At 38.4% G+C, this 18334-nt stretch overlaps 1 pseudogene; it reads left to right on the top strand.

The window, feature by feature from the left end:
* Positions 1–260: 260 nt before the first annotated feature.
* LOC101612074 overlaps positions 261–18334 on the top strand; it is a 114192-nt pseudogene continuing 96118 nt past the window's right edge.

The following is an 18334-nucleotide window of genomic DNA, read 5'->3' as shown; positions in this document are numbered from 1 at the left end:
TCATAAGCCACAGTGTCGCACATGCGCACAAGTGGGCACATGCATCTGGAGTCTGTTTGTAGTGGCTGAAGGCCTTGGCATAACCATTCTCTCTCCCTCTCTCTCTCTCTCTCTCTCTCTCCTTTCTCTTTCTCTCTCTTTCTTCTTATGCCCCCCCTCTCTCTCATAAATTGTGTAGATATACCACATAATAAAACCATAATTGCCACTGTGAATTCCTTCAGACATACAACTGGCATTATGTTTCATAGCTTTGCGCAATGGCAGAGTTCTGTGAAGAAGCGCAGGAGCAGGGTGCTCTGATCACCTGTCCATTGTTCACAGGTGTCTCTGTGCACTGCAGATGGTGAATATTCAAAGGGTGTACGCAGAATAAGATGGGAACCTAATTAATAGGAAGCTGCTATCAAAACCAACAACAAAGCAATGGACATCAATCAAGACAAGGAAGCATCAAAGTTTTGTTAAATGCCATTGGTACAATGGTATATTAACATCATACTATTTGATCAAAATGATTGTATTGTCTTCTAAAGATCATTTTATGACCTATCCTGTCATTTTCTGGGTATATAGTTCTTAGTAGGGTGTACTTTAGTGACTTTACCATGATAGCATACAGATTTTGAACATTATTAAAAGTTTAATTCTAATTTGAAAACCATCAGCATAAAATCATGTCTATGCTTCTCATAGTCTCCTTCTAAGTATCTCATTTTCCTTGTTGCTTCAGAATTAGAAACCACAACTAAGAACATTTTGGTCTAGAAAAGCTAGGTTTTTCTTGAGAAAACTTGATGAGGCTTCTGAATTTTTTGTTTAAAAATACAATTAAGAAATTAACATGAAACACTCATTTAAAAGTGTTCAATAATATAGATACTTTATATTGAGGCACAATTGACAGATTGTCTACACTTAGGGGAACTTTGTGATGATTTGATATACACAAATGCAGACTAAAAAAGAGTCACAATCAAATCAGTTGGCACATCCATCACTATTGATAATCTGTGTCTAAATATGAATGCCCAAAGGATACTTAAGCTATACTCATCAAATATCAAACCATCCAGTCTCATTGACAACTACCAGCCTGTTCTACTCATTCACACTTGCTCATTTTATAAGTAGGTGGTTAGTATTACCCTGCTTTGTTACTATACCAAAATATTTCACATCATGTCCTTGATAAAATAAAGAGGCTTGAAAGTCCAAATAGCGTGGAACATTCTCTTCTTGAGGACCACATGCAGAAGTGTGTATGAGTGTAAGTTGGTTGCATGAGGAGTCATGAAGACAGTGCAGCCAGTGTCTCCTGAAAACTGAGCTAAAATAGTTCCTTCCGGGTTGGGGAGATGGCTTAGTGTTTAAGTGCTTGCCTGTGAAGGCTAAGGACTCCGGTTCGAGGCTCGATTCCTCAGGACCCAGGTTAGCCAGATGCACAAGGGGGTGCACACATCTGGAGTTCATTTGCAGTGGCTGGAAGCCCTGGCGCACCCATTCTCTATCTATCTGCCTCTTTTTCTCTCTCTGTCACTCTCAAAAAAATAAATAAAAATGAACCAAAAATATTAAATAACAAATAATCCCTTCCTAACATGTATTTTCCAGGGCGTGATAAGATATCATCCCTCTAGGCTCTATCACTTCTTTTTTATAAGTATTTTCTTAAATTTTTTATTTATTTATTTGAGAGCGACAGACACAGAGAGAAAGAAAGGTAGAGGGAGAGAGAGAGAATGGGCACGCCAGGGCTTCCAGCCACTGCAAACGAACTCCAGACACATGCGCCCCCTTGTGCATCTGGCTAACGTGGGACCTGGGGAACCGAGCCTCGAACCGGGGTCCTTAGGCTTCACAGGCAAGCGCTTAACCACTAAGCCATCTCTCCAAGCCCTCTATAACTTCTTGATGTCATGGGAAGACCTTTCTGGCTCATGAACTGTTGTAGTCAGTTTGCATTGCTGGTAGAAATCATCTATTCAAGTGCAGCTTGTGTGAAAAATAGGTTCATTTTTTTTCTTACAGGATCAAGGGGGAAGCTCCATGATGGCAGGGAAAATGTTGGCATGAGCAGAGGCTGGACACCACCTCCTGGCCAACATCAGGTGGACAACAGGGACAGGAGAGTGTGTCAAACACTGGCAAGGGCAAACTGGCTGTAACACCCATAAGCAACAATACACTACCATGAGGAAGTGTTAATTCCCAAATCTCAATCAGCTGGGAACCTAACACTCAGAACACCAAAGTTTATGGGGGACATCTGAATCAAACCACCACACAAACCGTGTGTGTGTGTGTGTGTGTGTGTGTGTGTGTGTGTGTGTGTGTGTGTAACTTGGGGAAGAGCTAAACCTGACCTAGAACTCACTCTGTAGTTTCTGGCTTACCTCGGACTCACAATGGAACTCCTACATCAGTCTCCCAAGTGCTGATATAGAAGGTTTGTGCAACTATGCCTGGTACATTTAAAATGGGGCTAGAGAGATGGCTTAGCAGTTCAGGCACTTGCCAACAAAACCAAAAGACCCAGATTCAACTCCCTAGTACCCACGTTAAGCCAGAAAAATGCAAATTGCTTTCCAGAACAAATATGCTTAACTTTTCTCTTTGGGATCTGTAACCTTTATATACTTTTTGGTTATTCTTTCAAATATTGTTCACAAATGTTTGTTTTTACGACTGAAGTGTGTTTCAGCAAATAGTAGATTTTATAGGAAACCTAATTATTAATGCTGGAGCTACAAGTGGAAGCAGAAGACATGTATGGTTTTGAATAGCAATAGCAGACAAAATGTAAGCACTATGTTAAACTATCTGTACTTTTTTTTATCTTGAATAAAAACTATCGTAAATGTAATCACCTTAATCTGCTGATTAACTTTGAGGAGTCAATTTGTTTGTTTAAAAAAAAAACCTCCTGGCTGTTGAATATCAAACAAATACATTCTGAATCTCATTGTAAGAATTTCCTTTAATGATCTGAGAAGTAGAAAGGAAGATCTGCATTCATCAGTGTTAGATTGTATGCAATGATTTGTCTATAAAGACTAAGTAAATAACTCTTTAAGTGTGAATTAGCTTTAAAGTATAGCAGCTGGACAGAAGGTCTTTTTAAATTTTTATATATCACTTAAGGAAGAGCAGCAAGATGAGAGAGAAAAAGGGAGAGAGAGAGAGAGAGAGAGAGAGAGAGAGAGAGAGAGAGAGAGAGAATAAATGTGAATATGGGCCAGAGAATATTTGCACCAGAGCCTCTTGCAGGTGCAGATGAACTCCAAATACATGTACCACTTTGTGTGTTGGACTTCACATAGGTACTGGAGATTTTAACCTGGGAAATCAGAATACAAAAGGGGTAAAAGTAAATAAAAAAGCCATTGAGGGTTACAAACAACTTTTACCCCCAAATGCTTCTACACCCAGTCCTCAAGAAGCAAAGGTGCCATACACTCTGGACTTTCAAACCTCTCTATTTTACCAACGACCTAATCTCAGATATTTTGGTTTCATAACAAAGAACACGCCTTAAACCACTGAGCCGCATCCCCAGCCCTAGGAGTTCTCTGTAAGGTTCTGTTTTGAATCAAGTCCAATGATGTAATATTAACATAGCTGCTGTACATGACAGTAGGCAATTTTCTTCCACTACTTCCAACTCGTCCGTCTAGTATGGGCTCATGGTTGACCTCACCTTGCTTTATCAAAGTTGGGTCCATTTCCTTTGGGCACACCTACGTGGATCCACATTTAGTGTGCCTAGACTTATACTTCTGAATACTTGCAAAGTGTATTTATTGTAAAGATATTTCAAAAATGAATCTGCCAAAGTAAAACTCATTCCGTATCCTGAAAGAGTGGAGTAATTAAAGGCCGAGAAGAATGTAAAGAAAAGTAAATAGGAAAGCCACAGAAGGCTACAAAAGAAAAGTCATAGAGTAGACATCAATATCTAAATGTGTATTTTTATATGTGTTTGTAAAAGAGAAGTGATGCTACATTGTATAGACAGATGATAGAAATAAGGATATATAGGTAGATAGGTGTTTAATAAAGTGAATATGATAATAAATTTCTGAATTTAAATATTAAAAGAAATATTTTGAGGGAACCTGCTTTTTTTCCATGTTAAAATTTATTCCATTGGGACTAGAGAGATGGCTTAGTGGTTAAGGCACTTGCCTGCGAAACCTAAGGACTCAGGTTCAATTCCCCAGTACCCATGTAAGCTAGATGCGCAAGGTGATACATGTGTATGGAAATTGCAGTGACTAGAGACCTTGGAGTGTCCATTCTCTGTGTCTTTCTCTCTCTGCTGCTTTCTTTAACTTTCTCTAAAATAAATAAATAAAATATAAAAGTAAAGTTTAAAAAAATGTACCTTTGGACATGTACATGTCTATACAGTGGGTGAAAGTGCAGTTTGCTTCTATCTGATAAAAATGAGCAGAGTAGAGTGATTGAGAGAATTAGCTAATTGGGACAAGAAATAATTTATATTAATCTCTCAAAATTGAGTTTATTCATGTGACGATAGGTACAACCCTATTTGTACCTCATAAGAGTCCTGAGAGATCAAACAAGAAAGAAGTCAGCACTTGGCTTCTCCTGATAACCATTCACTTCTTTGTTCTTATTACTTTCCACCTGAGGCTATTTCCATGCCCATGCTATGCTTTCCTCCTATACAAACAGTATTCCTCCATCTGAGGAGGCACTTGCTAACTGTCCAGGGCACAGACTTCAATTCAGTGACTGAATTAGTCAATTTCCACATGACTATTCTTTGAATTGTGCTTGTCTTCAAAATTACCTTTTATTTATTTATCTTTTTCATTTATAACCCAGACTGTGAAGATGTCTTCGCAGAGATTCCTAATTAAGATAGAAGTCTCTGTTCAACTAAATTTGCAAATACCTTAGAGTCTATTCCCACTTCAGAGCTCTGAAAAGCCAGCTGCAATGCGGAACAATCCCGAACTAAACTGCTCTAAACACAATATCCTCTTTGGCTGATACTGTTTTTGAGATTACTGTTGTATAGTGTATCTCAAATTGCTGAGTTGCTCCTAAAACGATACCAAATCCCCTCAAATGGTGCCATTTACTGCCGTCCCCATCATTACTAGCCGTTAGCCAAGGTGCTAGGATTCTTGCAGATATTTCTTGAAATGCAAATACCTATTTCAAAATGTTCTTTTGGTAAGCATTTTTTAAAAGAGAGCAAAGCCACCTGAGAATAAAATGCAAGCATAAAAGATGGGAGCATCCTGCCTTCCACAACAGAAAGCCAGACTCTAACTCATAGACCTTCTGTCCCTGCTGTCCACTGTGTCCTTCCAGGCATCACTTACTGATGGCGCCTCGGCATCATCGGGAGCAGTGCCGAGGCTGCCGGGTAGTAGCTCCGGAGGGCTGGCTGCACATCTCTTTCCAGTTCTTTCTCAGAGACGAAACACTGGCAGCTTGACACTGACCTTCGTTGGCAGGGAATTTACGTGCCGCAGGAGACGGTAAGCGGTACCAGTCCTATCGCGTCTCTTTATTTTGGGGCAGTTGCAGACACTGACATGCACACCACCCGAAGTGTTCACGCTAACGCTTTCAATTCTTACATCTTGGCGCGAGTTCCTCGCTTCCCACCTGGAAGGATGCAAGGTCCTCCTCAACAGCGCCGTGGGCTGTCATGTGTACTTCATTAGGATAGAATAGTGAGCGTATAAATGGAACCTGTCTTCGGAGTTTTATTAGTTCACTCTTTCAGTCTCTTTCTTGTCTACAGGAAAATGTAAATGTTTTAAAAGTCCCTTATAGCCTTGTAATTCCTCCATTTCCAGGTTTATAATTTTCTTTTTAACCTTACTCATCTCTTTATTCCTGAGGTGGTCCAGCTTTGTCAGTTAAAATGTTCTTTCATCACCTAGATGCAAATAGCAGTATTGTCACCTTCCACGTCACTTAAAATAATATTTCACTGTTTAGTAGAACTTGGGTACCCTGCCTTAAATAAAATCTATTTTCTCTTTTACTTTATAAAATCATATATAACTTTCTCCTTCATACAGAATAAACTGTTGTGAGTTCTAATTATTCGTTGATAATGCTGGGCAGTTTTCTATACCCTGAATATCAGATTATTAATGGGTTGTTCCAAAAATATTCTTGTTATTGATGATAGTACCCTGGGAGAATGGAATGAAATATTGGAGGTAAGTGTTCCAGAAATCTCTATAACTTTTGGCCACTAATCAACTTTTCCTAATATTTGATGAAACACAGAAAGTTTGGAGCATTGGAAAAATGTAGGAATCTCATTTAAGAGCATAGGCATTTTAACTGAGTTTATGAGAGATTGTGCAGTGAGAGTTATTAATGCAGAACCAAATTGCTTTAGAGCAGGCAAAATAGTGGACGCTTATAATGGATTCCTCTAGTCATATGTCATCTGAAAAGCTCATATTTTCATGAAGTGAAGGAAATGTGGGTAGGAGGGAAGCTCAGGAAAGGATTTCTCATTTTAATCCCGGATTAATTCCACTGCATGGTCAGAGTGTGCATCGTAGCATATGCTGGCTGTTGATTCACAGCCTATTTAATGTGATATGACACACATGTTTAAAAGCAATTTATTTCAGCTGCTTCCAAAAGCTGCCAGCAATCTTATTAAGACAGTGATCTCTGAAGAAATACATCTTACTTTCTCTACAGGGTTTACAAATATAGGTATCTCAGTAATCCTGCCCCTACAACGAATGTTATCTTTAATGCAATGTTATGCTGAGCAATCATAAACCTCTTTATCTCCAACTCTACACAAAATATATATCAGGGGGCATATACTATTGCTGTGCCTGTGTTACTGAGGACTAAATACAGAATTGGGTGTGAAAAGATGGAATATTATCATGTATAATGCAATATTTATTCATCTAGCAAATGTTTACTTGCTGCCTGTGGTAAGCAAGTTATGGCTTCAAGGCCTTACGGTAAATAGGGAAGTGGTAAAGGCGTAGAATCCTTCACTCTGGAATGCAAAAATTAAATTATAGCAATAATGGCACACTGTGAAGTAAAGCAGTGATTCTTGATGGTATGAATAGATGCAGATAGAGGTCAAAATATTCTAGAGTTTGTCAGCTGTTTGGGAAAAAGAATACAGCATGCAACCAAAGGCTAAAGGCAAAGAGATTGGAAAAGTACCAGAAACAGGGATCTCAGAAGCAAAAATTCACACACATATCTATCTAAAAAAACAACTGCATTTGGAGAGCAGTACTCTATAGTATCAGGTACAATTAGCTCGCGGTCAAAATTGTATGTGAACAGCAAAACAAATATTATGCCTAATTATTAACTATGGATAAGGAGGGGATGGAATGAGAGGACATGCCCATCGCAGAATATATTGCTCTTTCAAAATATAATAGCATTTGAGGTAATAATATTTTCTGGTGGCTGATTGGACAATTTGAGCAGATCATATGAAATAGAGAGATAATGAGACCCTCAAACCTGAATTTAGGTTTTTACATGTTTTTTGCTGTGTTTGGCACCATTTCTTCTGTTCTATCCTATCCCCAGTAATGACATTTTTATTCTGCTTTCATTATGATTATTATCAGAATTACTTAAACTATGTATATTTTGTTCTAGTTTCTTAATATTTTTATTTTACTTATTTGATAGAGAGAAAGAGACAGAGTAAAGCAGATAGAGAGAGAATGGGCACTTAGGCATTGCAAACTAACTCCCGATGCAGGAGCCCCCTTGTGCATCTGACATATGTGGGTCCTGGGGAATCGAACCTGGTTATTTTGGCTTTGCAGGCAAGAACCTTAACTGCTAAGCCATCTCTCCACCTCTGTTTAACCAGATTTTAATTTTGGGGTTTAATAGCTAGCAAATCTCAAAGAAGTTTTTATAAGGGATATTGTAACTACTCATGCAGTCATTTGGTATTGCAAACATATACGTCCTCTTTATTTTTTGCATTACTTTGAAGAAAGTACAGCAAATTATCAAAAACATGTTGTAAGATGATAAAAATTTTTGTCTTAAATTAAAAAAAGTAACAAAACAATTACCCTGAATTCATCAACCTTGAATACATATGGACAACAGAGCTTAACTTTGGACTGAGTGTGTGTCGTGTGCTCTGTCGTCCCATCACTGAAGTGGCTGAGGCCTTGGCTATGTCGGGAGGCCCTACCTCAAACGAAAACAATACACGACAGTGCAACTCATAAATGTATATGAATATCACGTGTCTTTCAAAATAAATCAGATAATGAAAAAAACAATTCCTAATAATGCACCATTGTACACGATTTTTGGTTTGTTGGTTTTGAGGTAGTGTCTTGCTCTAGCCCAGACTGACCTGGAATTTTCTATTAGTTTCAATGTGGCCTTGAACTGGCAGCAACTCTCCTACCTCAGCCTCCTGAGTGCTGAGATTAAAGGCGTGTGCCACTATGTCCAGGTGAACATGACATTTTATTTGAAAACAATGACCAAAATGAACAGTAGATGGCCATAAAAGCGATATTTTTAAAAACAATCAATACATAAGATTGGAAAACATATCTAACATACCCAGAACACTAAAACAGAATGATTGTTGCCAAGTAGCATTCAAAAGGGATTAAAAGAGAGATCAGGATGCATTTTTGAACCATAAAATATTATATTTCAGGCATAATTAACCTAGAATGGCAGCATACCTTAGTAAACTAATTATATTCCAGTGGGGGGGGAACTGTTCTTGCTTACTAAGTTAAAAATGCAAGTTATATTATGTAGAATAACCCAGGAATTTGCTGATTTCTACTGAAAAACAATCTGAGTTTAGCTACTTTAAATATCAAAGGAATATGCTTTGGAATGAGTTGTAAAATCAAGTTGTTATAACATTTCCCACCACTTTTGATGTTTGTTGACGACAGTGACCTAGTTCTAAGAAGTTTATCAGAGAGTCACCATCTGTTTCGTGTTCAGGTGAGCTTCCTACTAGTACGTAGGGACCACAACTCATTCTGATGTTTCAAGGACTCAGAGACGCTCTGTACTTACTATGTTCACTAATCTCATCCGTTTCCCAGACCTCGTTCAGCAGAGCAATGCCTGCAGGCCAGTTGTCTGCTTGGTGAGAAGCACTTATGAGAATACCTAGTTGTACATCATCTGGGGCATTTCTGGATGACAGCTTCAGACTCACATTCATTTCTGAAAACTTATACTAAACAAGGACAAAATATTTACTGCCTAGCTTTTACAGAAAATACTTGCAAACTCCTAGCCTATATTAATATGTCAAAACCAGAATTTTGCAATAGAGAGAGAGAGAGTGTGTGTGTGTGTGTGTGTGTGTGTGTGTGTGTGTGTTGTATGCACATATATGAGCCCATGTGGACCACCATGAACTTGCCTACAGAGGTGTAGTCGAAGAGCAGACACACATTTCTGTTGTTTTCCAGCCTGTTCTCACTTGAGTCAGGTCTTTAATTGATTCCAGAACTTCCTGTTTTCCATGGGTCTTTGCTCCCCTAAAGGGCTGCCACTATAGATGGATGTGGCCATGACCACCTCTTCCTGAGGTCCTGAGGACTGAACTCTAGCAGAGTCACAAGCCTCCTCAGGTTCTTATGCTTACACAGGAAGAGCCCTTAACCACTGAGCCATGTCCCAAGACCCAATTTTGCTATTGTTGAAGCGAGTACAGAATAATCCTTGGAGATGTACTTACCAAATGACTTCATTACTAATAATTTTGAATAACAAACATATTACGTTCCAAAACATAACTTCTGTTATACTGTTTAAGATCCTGCAGAACATATTAATGTGTTCTCTTAATATGATGTAACTAATCACAGCAAATTGCTATTTAATATGGAAATTTGCATTTTGCCACAATCTGACATGATGGAATGAGCTCCACTGGACTAACAGCTATGATCAATGACAGAGAGAAATGAAGAAAAGACTAAGAGAAAAATTTCTACAGCAGTCACCAAGGGGTCTTACCAGTAAATATTATATTTAGATAAATCTCTCTTAGCTCAGCATGATGACATAAGCATGATGAGCCAGCTCTAAAAACACAAATATTTTTATTTTTTTTTCATTATTTATTTATTTATTTATTTACTTATTTATTTATTTGAGAGTGACAGACAGAGAGAAGCAGGCAGAGAGAGATAATGAGAATGGGAGCATCAGGGCCTCCAGCCACCTCAAACAAACTCGACACGTGCGTCCCCTTGTGCATCTGGCTACAGTGGGTCCTGGGGAATTGAGCTTTGAACTTGGGTCCTTAGGCTTCACAAGCAAGCACTTAACTGCCAACCCATCTCTCCAGCCCACAAATTAATTTTTTATCACCTGTAAATTATCTCAGGAATACTGCTTGAGTATTAATTATAACAAAACTTCATTTTTTTCACATTTATGTGTAGCTATAGATTAAGAGAATATCCACTCTTGAAAAACATAGTAGTCATTTTAATATATTTTTCTACATTTGACTTTAATAAATATGACCAATAAAATATATTCTGGTTTGGAGCTGTTATGTTCCCCAAAGCATATGGATTAAAAGTTTGTTTTCAGCTGGGTATGGTGGTGCACACCTTTAATATCAGCACTCAGGAGGTAGTGGCAAGAGGATCACCATGAGTTCAAGGCACCCTGAGATTACATAGAAAATTCCCAGGTTAGCCTGGGCTAGAATGAGACCCTACCTCAAAAAACCAAAACCAAAAAAAAAAAAAAAAAAAAAGAAAGAAAAAAAGTTTGTTCCTAAATGCAGTGATGTTCAGAGGTATTATGCACATGTTACCCCAGAGCTGAAAGCACAGAGGGGAAGTTCCCTGAGATTCACTAGCTGGCCAGTCTAGCTATAGCCATTGTCTGTTCGTTGCTGGGACCAAACACCTGACCAGGAGCACCTTATGGAAGAACAGGTTTATTTCAGGCTTACAGTTTCATCATGGTGAATAAGGTGGCTCACTTCCTCACATATCCACAACAGAAAGAGAAGAGCAAGCACCTTTGGGATCTGAACACACAGGAGGATTGGACTCTTCACCCCAAGGTAAACCCTCAGCAATAAGCCTCCTCCAGCAAGGCTACACTTCCCAAAGATTCTACCAGCTGAAGCCCAAGGAGAAAGATTAACTAAAAAAATACCTGGGAAACATTTACATTCAAACCACCACACCAGTCAATCCAGTGAGCTCCAATCTAACGAGAAATCCTCTTTCAAAAATGACTTGGGTGCTGCATCTGAGAATGGAACTCAAGATTTTCCTCTGGCACGTGCATGTGTGCACATGCACACACACACATATGGACGCGTGTATGCAGACTTGTGTCTATACACATATGAACACACATTCACCTACCTAACCACATAGCACACACACATACACCAGAGCCTCAGAGGCCCCCAACACCTCAGCACTGAAGCAGACGAAAAATGAACCCAACATGGCTCAGGGAAATTTTGCGGAAGAGTCACATGTTGGGTCATGATTTGCAGAGACATTTATCATACCAATAACTGTGGGCTAACTCCACAATGCACGACCCATTTACATCAACAAGGAGGGTCCAATGGGAGGGGGTAGATCATAGATGAGTCTAAACAATGGTACCAAACTGCCTGTATTTGCTGAAAAGAAAATGAATAAATTAAATTAAAAAAAAAAACCTGAGCAGTATATTCTGTATTTTTTAATTAAATATTTTATTTATTTAGTTGAGAGAGGAAGAGGCAGATAGAATAAGAGAGAGAAAGAGGAAGAGAAGGAAAGAGAGAATAGAATGTGTGTTCTAGGGCCTCTATCCACTGCAATTGAGCTCCAGATGCATGAGCCACCTGGTGCATCTGGCTTATGTGAATACTGGGGAATCAAGCCTGTGTCCTTAGGCTTCACAGGCAAGTATCTTAACCACTAAGCCATCTCTCCAGCCCAAATTCATTATTTTTATTCAATAAAGGTAGTTCATTATTTTCTAACATGATTATCTTCTGGTTAAATCAAATAAATTTTCACATGGGGTTAGGCTAGTCAGTAACATGTAATATAATAATTTTCTATTAGAAATAACGGAGAAACTGGGCATGCTATCTCATGCCTGTAATCCCAGCACTTTGGAGGGTGAGGCAGGAGGACAACAGGCTAGAGGCTTGCCTCAGTAAATTGCAGGATAGTGTGGGCTAGACAGTGAAGCTGTGTCTTAAAATTAGTTACCCTTTCCATGTAGAATAGGGAATTTCTGGAAGACACGCCTTCTGTTTAAGTGAATGGTCCTTTGTCAATACCTTGTGTTATTTCTACACTGAATAATAACTTGTGATTAAAGGTCTTTACACTGCTAGGGAAATGCTGGGTTTTTTTTTGTTGTTTGTTTGTTTGTTTTGTTTTGTTTTTTTAATAAAACTAGGTTTTTCCTGCCAAGGAAATTGAATTTAGTTTTCACAATTGATGAAGGTTGCTTTGAAAACAAACAGAGAAATAAAATGACTTAAACATGAAGTCACTAATGTGATTCTAGCCTTGTGACCCCTTGAACCACTCCATTAGAAATCCCACTTGGCTGTGGCTCTTTCCCCATCGCAGTTTCTTGAGGTCAAATCAAATTCTACTGTAATCCTGGATAATGTCTTCCAATTTCTTGTTCTGTGTGAATGTGGAAAAAAAATGTATTTGTTAATTAACTGAAAGGCCATAGGAAGGGAATGCTCATTTATCTGAAAATGGAGGTGATTACAATTGTGGCTGTTTAAAATCTCAAGTAAGAACTGAGTATCTCACCCTTGAGTGGAGGATGCAAGTCACTTTCACAGTCAAAGGCTCGATGTCCAGACTGAATTTAGAGGTTCGGAAAATGAGTTTCTAGATATGGTACTTCACAGCAATCTCTGTACTTGCTGTCAAGTTTCCTACTGAGTGTACTTTTCAGCAGAGGTCCAATTGTAATCCCTTTTTTCATAGCCCAGTTTGCACCTATCACAACACCGCTTTATTTTCATCTTACCTGAACTTGCTCTTCACCCAAAATCTTACAATCAGATGATAATTTCTTTTGTCAGAAGCAACACCTGACTTGATTGTAACTGGCTATTTATTGTAGGATGAAATTCTTTGGCAGGTTTACTAATTTTTTCACTACCTGACTGAGTTCAAACAGCTTTATTGTGACTTTTGTATTTATTTTATCTTTGTTTTCTTTCTTTTTACTTTTTTTTAACATATTTTCTGGAAATCCCATGGTGCTTATCAATATTTAAATTGCATTTAATTGAAGTATAAAGTACTTCTTATTTGTGTCCTAAAGCTGCTTATGCTCATTGAGAGTCTTGAGCAATGAATTTAAAATATTATTTTACCAAATGTCAATATATATTTGGACCAGCTTCAATTTGAAAATATGAATAAATATTGTGTGGATTTATAATAAATTTTGTCCATTGGATGACTCAAGTTCTTTTTATTTTCTTTCTTTTCTTTAAACTTTTTAGAGAAAATGAGAGAGCGAGAGAGAGTGAGAAGGGAGGGAGGGAGGAGAGAGAGATTAGCAGTCCTCAGCCACTGCAATCTCACTACAGATGCTTGCACCTCCTAGTGGGCATGTGAGACCTTGTGCTTGCCTCACCTAGCTTACATGGGATCTGGAGAGAGAGCCAACATGGGTCTTTAGGCTTCACAGGCAAGTGCCTTAACCACTAGGACATCTCTCCAGCCCTTACTTTCTTTTTTGAAAAAAATAAAAAATAATAATAGGAAGCTAAGTATCAAAGAAAGATATTTAAATGCAAATTCCTACTAAACTGTGGGGTTTTCTTATAGAATAAAAACTGGTATCTGGAAAAATGACATTCCAACTCACCCATTTATAGTGAGTAATGCACAGGCACACCTGAGTTCTTAGCATGGATGTTCTCAGAAAAACTGTTTTCAGTCTTTGTATCCTGTAAATCATTAGTGCAAATTACTGTGCTAATAAACTAGATTTTTTGTTCATTTCACCATTAAATAATTTTTTTAAAATTTTTATTTATTTATTTGAGCATGATAGACACAGAGAGAAAGACAGAGAGAGGGAGAGAGAGAATGGGCGCGCCAGGGCTTCCAGCCTCTGCAAACGAACTCCAGATGCGTGCGCCCCCTTGTGCATCTGGCTAACGTGGGACCTGGGGAACCGAGCCTTGAACCGGGGTCCTTAGGCTTCACAGGCAAGCGCTTAACCGCTAAGCCATCTCTCCAGCCCACCATTAAATAATTTAAGTAGTTTTATTTTTTTCACTGTGCTTAAGGTAAAACCCAGAACCTTGTGTTTTCTAGGCAAGCATTCTACCAATGTGCCCACAAGCTTGGTCTCATTCTTGTTTCTTATTAAAAACAAAACAAACAAACAAACAAACAAAAAAACACTTTATTTATTTGTTTGAGAGAGACAGAAAGAATGGGTGCACCAGAGCCACCAGCCACCACAAAGACACTCCAAACAAATGTGGTGTCACTTTGTGCATCTGGCTTAGGTGGGTACTGGGGAATTAAATGTGGGGAATTAAATGTAGGCTTAGCAGGCAAGTGCCTTTTTGTCTTAGTTTTTAGACAAGGTTTCATTCAGACAGTCTGAAACTCATGATTCTCTTGCTTCAGTCTCCCAAGTATGGGCTGACAGGCATGCATGGTAACTGCTGGCTTTCTTAGAGTTTACAAATGACTTTTTGATGAAAAAGAAATTATTCTATTCTTATTTAAGCATACTCATTAGTAAATTACCAGCTAGACCCCTAAGAAATTTAATTGTGGACATTTCTAAAACATAATAATAATTTATGATTATTTCTTTATGCATGTTTTGTGTAGCACTGTCGGATACCTGAGTCATTATCATTTTATCTTATTATAGTCAAATGCCATGTTACAGATAGGAATCTTTGTTATTAGACAAAAGAGCTGAGCTGATGTTCGTATTATAGCTGTAAGAGATTGTTTCACGTAGACCACTCCAGGCTGCCAAGCCCTCAGCTCGCTGGAGTTAGAATGCTTCAGAAGTGTGGTGGGCTTTTTGATCACCAGATACCTTTTGCCTGTGTGTAACACAGAGGGTCTGTTTTAATATATTCTTGAGGTGCACTGTGAACTCTAGATACCTATAATGACAAACCTCTTAAGATATAGCTGTAATGTTGAGGTGAGAGGTTTTATAAAAAAGTTATTGTAGGGCTGGAGAGATGGCTTAGCGGTTAAGCGCTTGCCTGTGAAGCCTAAGGACCCCGGTTCGAGGCTCGGTTCCCCAGGCCCCACGTTAGCCAAATGCACAAGGGGGCGCACATGTCTGGAGTTCGTTTGCAGAGGCTGGAAGCCCTGGCTCGCCCATTCTCTCTCTCTCCCTCTATCTGTCTTTCTCTCTGTGTCTGTCACTCTCAAATAAATAAATAATAAAAAAATTTTAAAAAAAAGTTATTGTAGAAATCTCTGCATTCCGATTTCTGCCAATCTTAGGAAAGGAAGTTAATTGTATTTAAGCCTCTTGAGTTACTCTTACAAGATGATCATCCTAAGAGGTAAAGAGACATGTAACTTGGGAGATACCAGAAGTTGCTTTTGCCTTTCTTGGCTCTAAATTAATGTTCAAGACTTTTTTTTTTAAATCAGAACTAGGAAAACATCAGTAAGGTATCATTGGTTAAATATTGTTATGCCAAGTACCTGAATATATTTTTCTGATTAATTTTTGAAAAGTGACAATACTTTTCCTAATTTCAATGATTCTTGTTGAAAGCTAAGATGAACACAACATAGTTATCATTCAAACACTTAGCTTAATAAGATTATCACTTCTGTTCAGTGGGGTTTCAGCTCCAAGCAGCTCTTCTGAGGGCTTGCTTGTGTCTGGCACATGCTTTCCCTAGAACATAACAACTCTGTAAAAGCTGTGAACAACCAATTATATGAAAAACAAATTATGATGTACCATGAATGGCTTCAGACTATACTATGAGTGAACATGAACCTTAAACATCTTTATACTAGAATTATGCCTTAAAGGCACAAGATTCTGTTATAATGTCATAAATATTATTTGTAGATACTGATTGAGAGAAAGAAAAGGGTTTGCTTGGAATTTCTACGCTTGGGTGGATTTTGAGAATTAGAAGTATCTTACTTGGTTCATAATTATAAACAGTAAATTTTCATGGACTATTTTAAGAATGTTCTATTTGATATGTTTAGACAAAACTGAAAATAATGGAAAATGCTAACAAATTATAGGGATGCATGGGAGCTTCCAGGCTGGAAAATGCAACCAGAAACCAGGAGAATGATAGATCCCAGATCCATTGTGAAGGGGGATTCTGGGCTTATGATTCTTCTAGAATTGTCCCTATGTAACTCTTCATTGCTCATTTATTTATGGTAGTAACACCAGTGAGCCTGGAAAAGACAATTTATGATTTTGATTGAAAGGGGTAGGAGGGACTTTAATATCATAATTTATACTTGTCTTCATAACTATCAATATTTACTCTTTATTATAGATTACTCATAATAAGAGGAATTTTAATAGGCAAAAATGAAATATTTACTTTGTTTGGAGTTGAGTTGAACTTTTCAACATTATTAGGAGGAAAAAAGAAGAGAAATAGCAAATATAAATAAAATATTTGTGCAGCTTGGAAGATGGCTCAAGGCTTAAAGGTATTTGGCTACAAAGTCTGCTGGCCTGGGTTGTTTCGTTTGCCAGCCACACATGTAAAGCTGGTCACAAAAAAGAAAAATAAAATAAAACAAAGAAACAACAACAACAAAAACATAGGAGAAGTATCTGGCATTCATTTGTAGCATCCAGAGACCCCAGCGCTCACAAAAGCATGCACGCGCACACACACACACGCGCGCACGCACACACACATACACACACACACACACACACACACACACACACACACACACACACACACAGGCAAATAAATAAATAAAAAAGACAGTAGACACTGAGGTTTCTCAAAACTCAGCAAAACAGAAAATAAGTGGCTGCTTAGAGCTCAACACAAAAGATTTCTAATCCATAGTCCAAGGCTCAGGAAACATTGTAGAAGAAGGAACAGAAAAAAAAAAAAAATATACAAAAGCCATAGGATGAGAAAGCTTATTGTGAGGCATTCCCCTATATAAAACTCACCTGGGTGGTCATATTCCCACAGTGCTTGCATCCTCACAGAGCAGGCCTTTGGTGGAATGACGGGGTGGCTAGGGAAGATAAACCTATGGGAATATGACCATTTTGCAATATGTTCCCAATAAAAACCACAACATTGACATAGCTCAGCCTCAAATTTTGTCCTCTGGACCTGTGATTTCTCTCTTGGAGTGGTGAGTGATGAATGCATCCACATCTTCTTTCAAGACCCTCTTGCCAGAAGCATGTTTTCATTTTTCTTGCCCAAAGCACTGAGGCAAGCTATACCACTAGAATTCCTGGAGGCAAAGAATAAAGCAACTAGGTGCTGTGGGATCCAGAGAAGGTCCAAGACAAAGAAACTTCTCCAAAGGGGGGGGGGGAGTAAAACATTTTTGTGAATTTTTCTAACAAAACAAGATTGAGAGAAGGCACTCCTTCTTCAGAAGTGAGGGATAAACTGAGTTTGTCAAATGCCCTGGTATCACGGGCATTGTGCTATGGACAAAAGGATAGCTGACTCTCTGTAACTGGTGACTCTCTGGCAGGTAAGAGAATGACTAATACAATCCTTATAGCCTCACATTTCAGGCACTGCTATAAAATAAGAGGCGGATTAAGATGGCCACATATCAATAAAAATTGAGAAGTGTTGGATGGCCTGGACAATCTTCCCCATGAAAGAAAGATAGAAGAGAAGTTGGTGTGGAGCAGCCAAACCTATTAATCAGTGTTTTTTTTTTTTTTTCTGGGGTTAATTAGGGCTATTTATGATGACTGTCAACCTGGCTTTATCCTGTCAGAACCACTACAGGAGGCAATTTTCTGAGAGAGACATAAAGAGAGAGTGAGGAAGTTCTCAAGGGTAGAGAGACATAGAAAACTTGTAGCTTTTACTGTGATTATAAACTGGTAGAGCAACTATGGAAAATAATATTGATTTACCATATATTCTCAATTCCATTTATTGTTACAAATTGAAAATTGAAATCAGAATCTTAAGACATGGCTATACTCCATGTCTACGTCAGTGTCATTAAGAATACCAAACAGAGGGCTGGAGAGATGGCTTAGTGGTTAAGCGCTTGCCTGTGAAGCCTAAGGACCCCGGTTCGAGGCTCGGTTCCCCAGG

This window comes from Jaculus jaculus, chromosome 19, assembly GCF_020740685.1.
Source record: "Jaculus jaculus isolate mJacJac1 chromosome 19, mJacJac1.mat.Y.cur, whole genome shotgun sequence".
Classification (NCBI taxonomy): domain Eukaryota; kingdom Metazoa; phylum Chordata; class Mammalia; order Rodentia; family Dipodidae; genus Jaculus; species Jaculus jaculus.
This window is presented reverse-complemented; position numbering and strand designations above follow the sequence as displayed.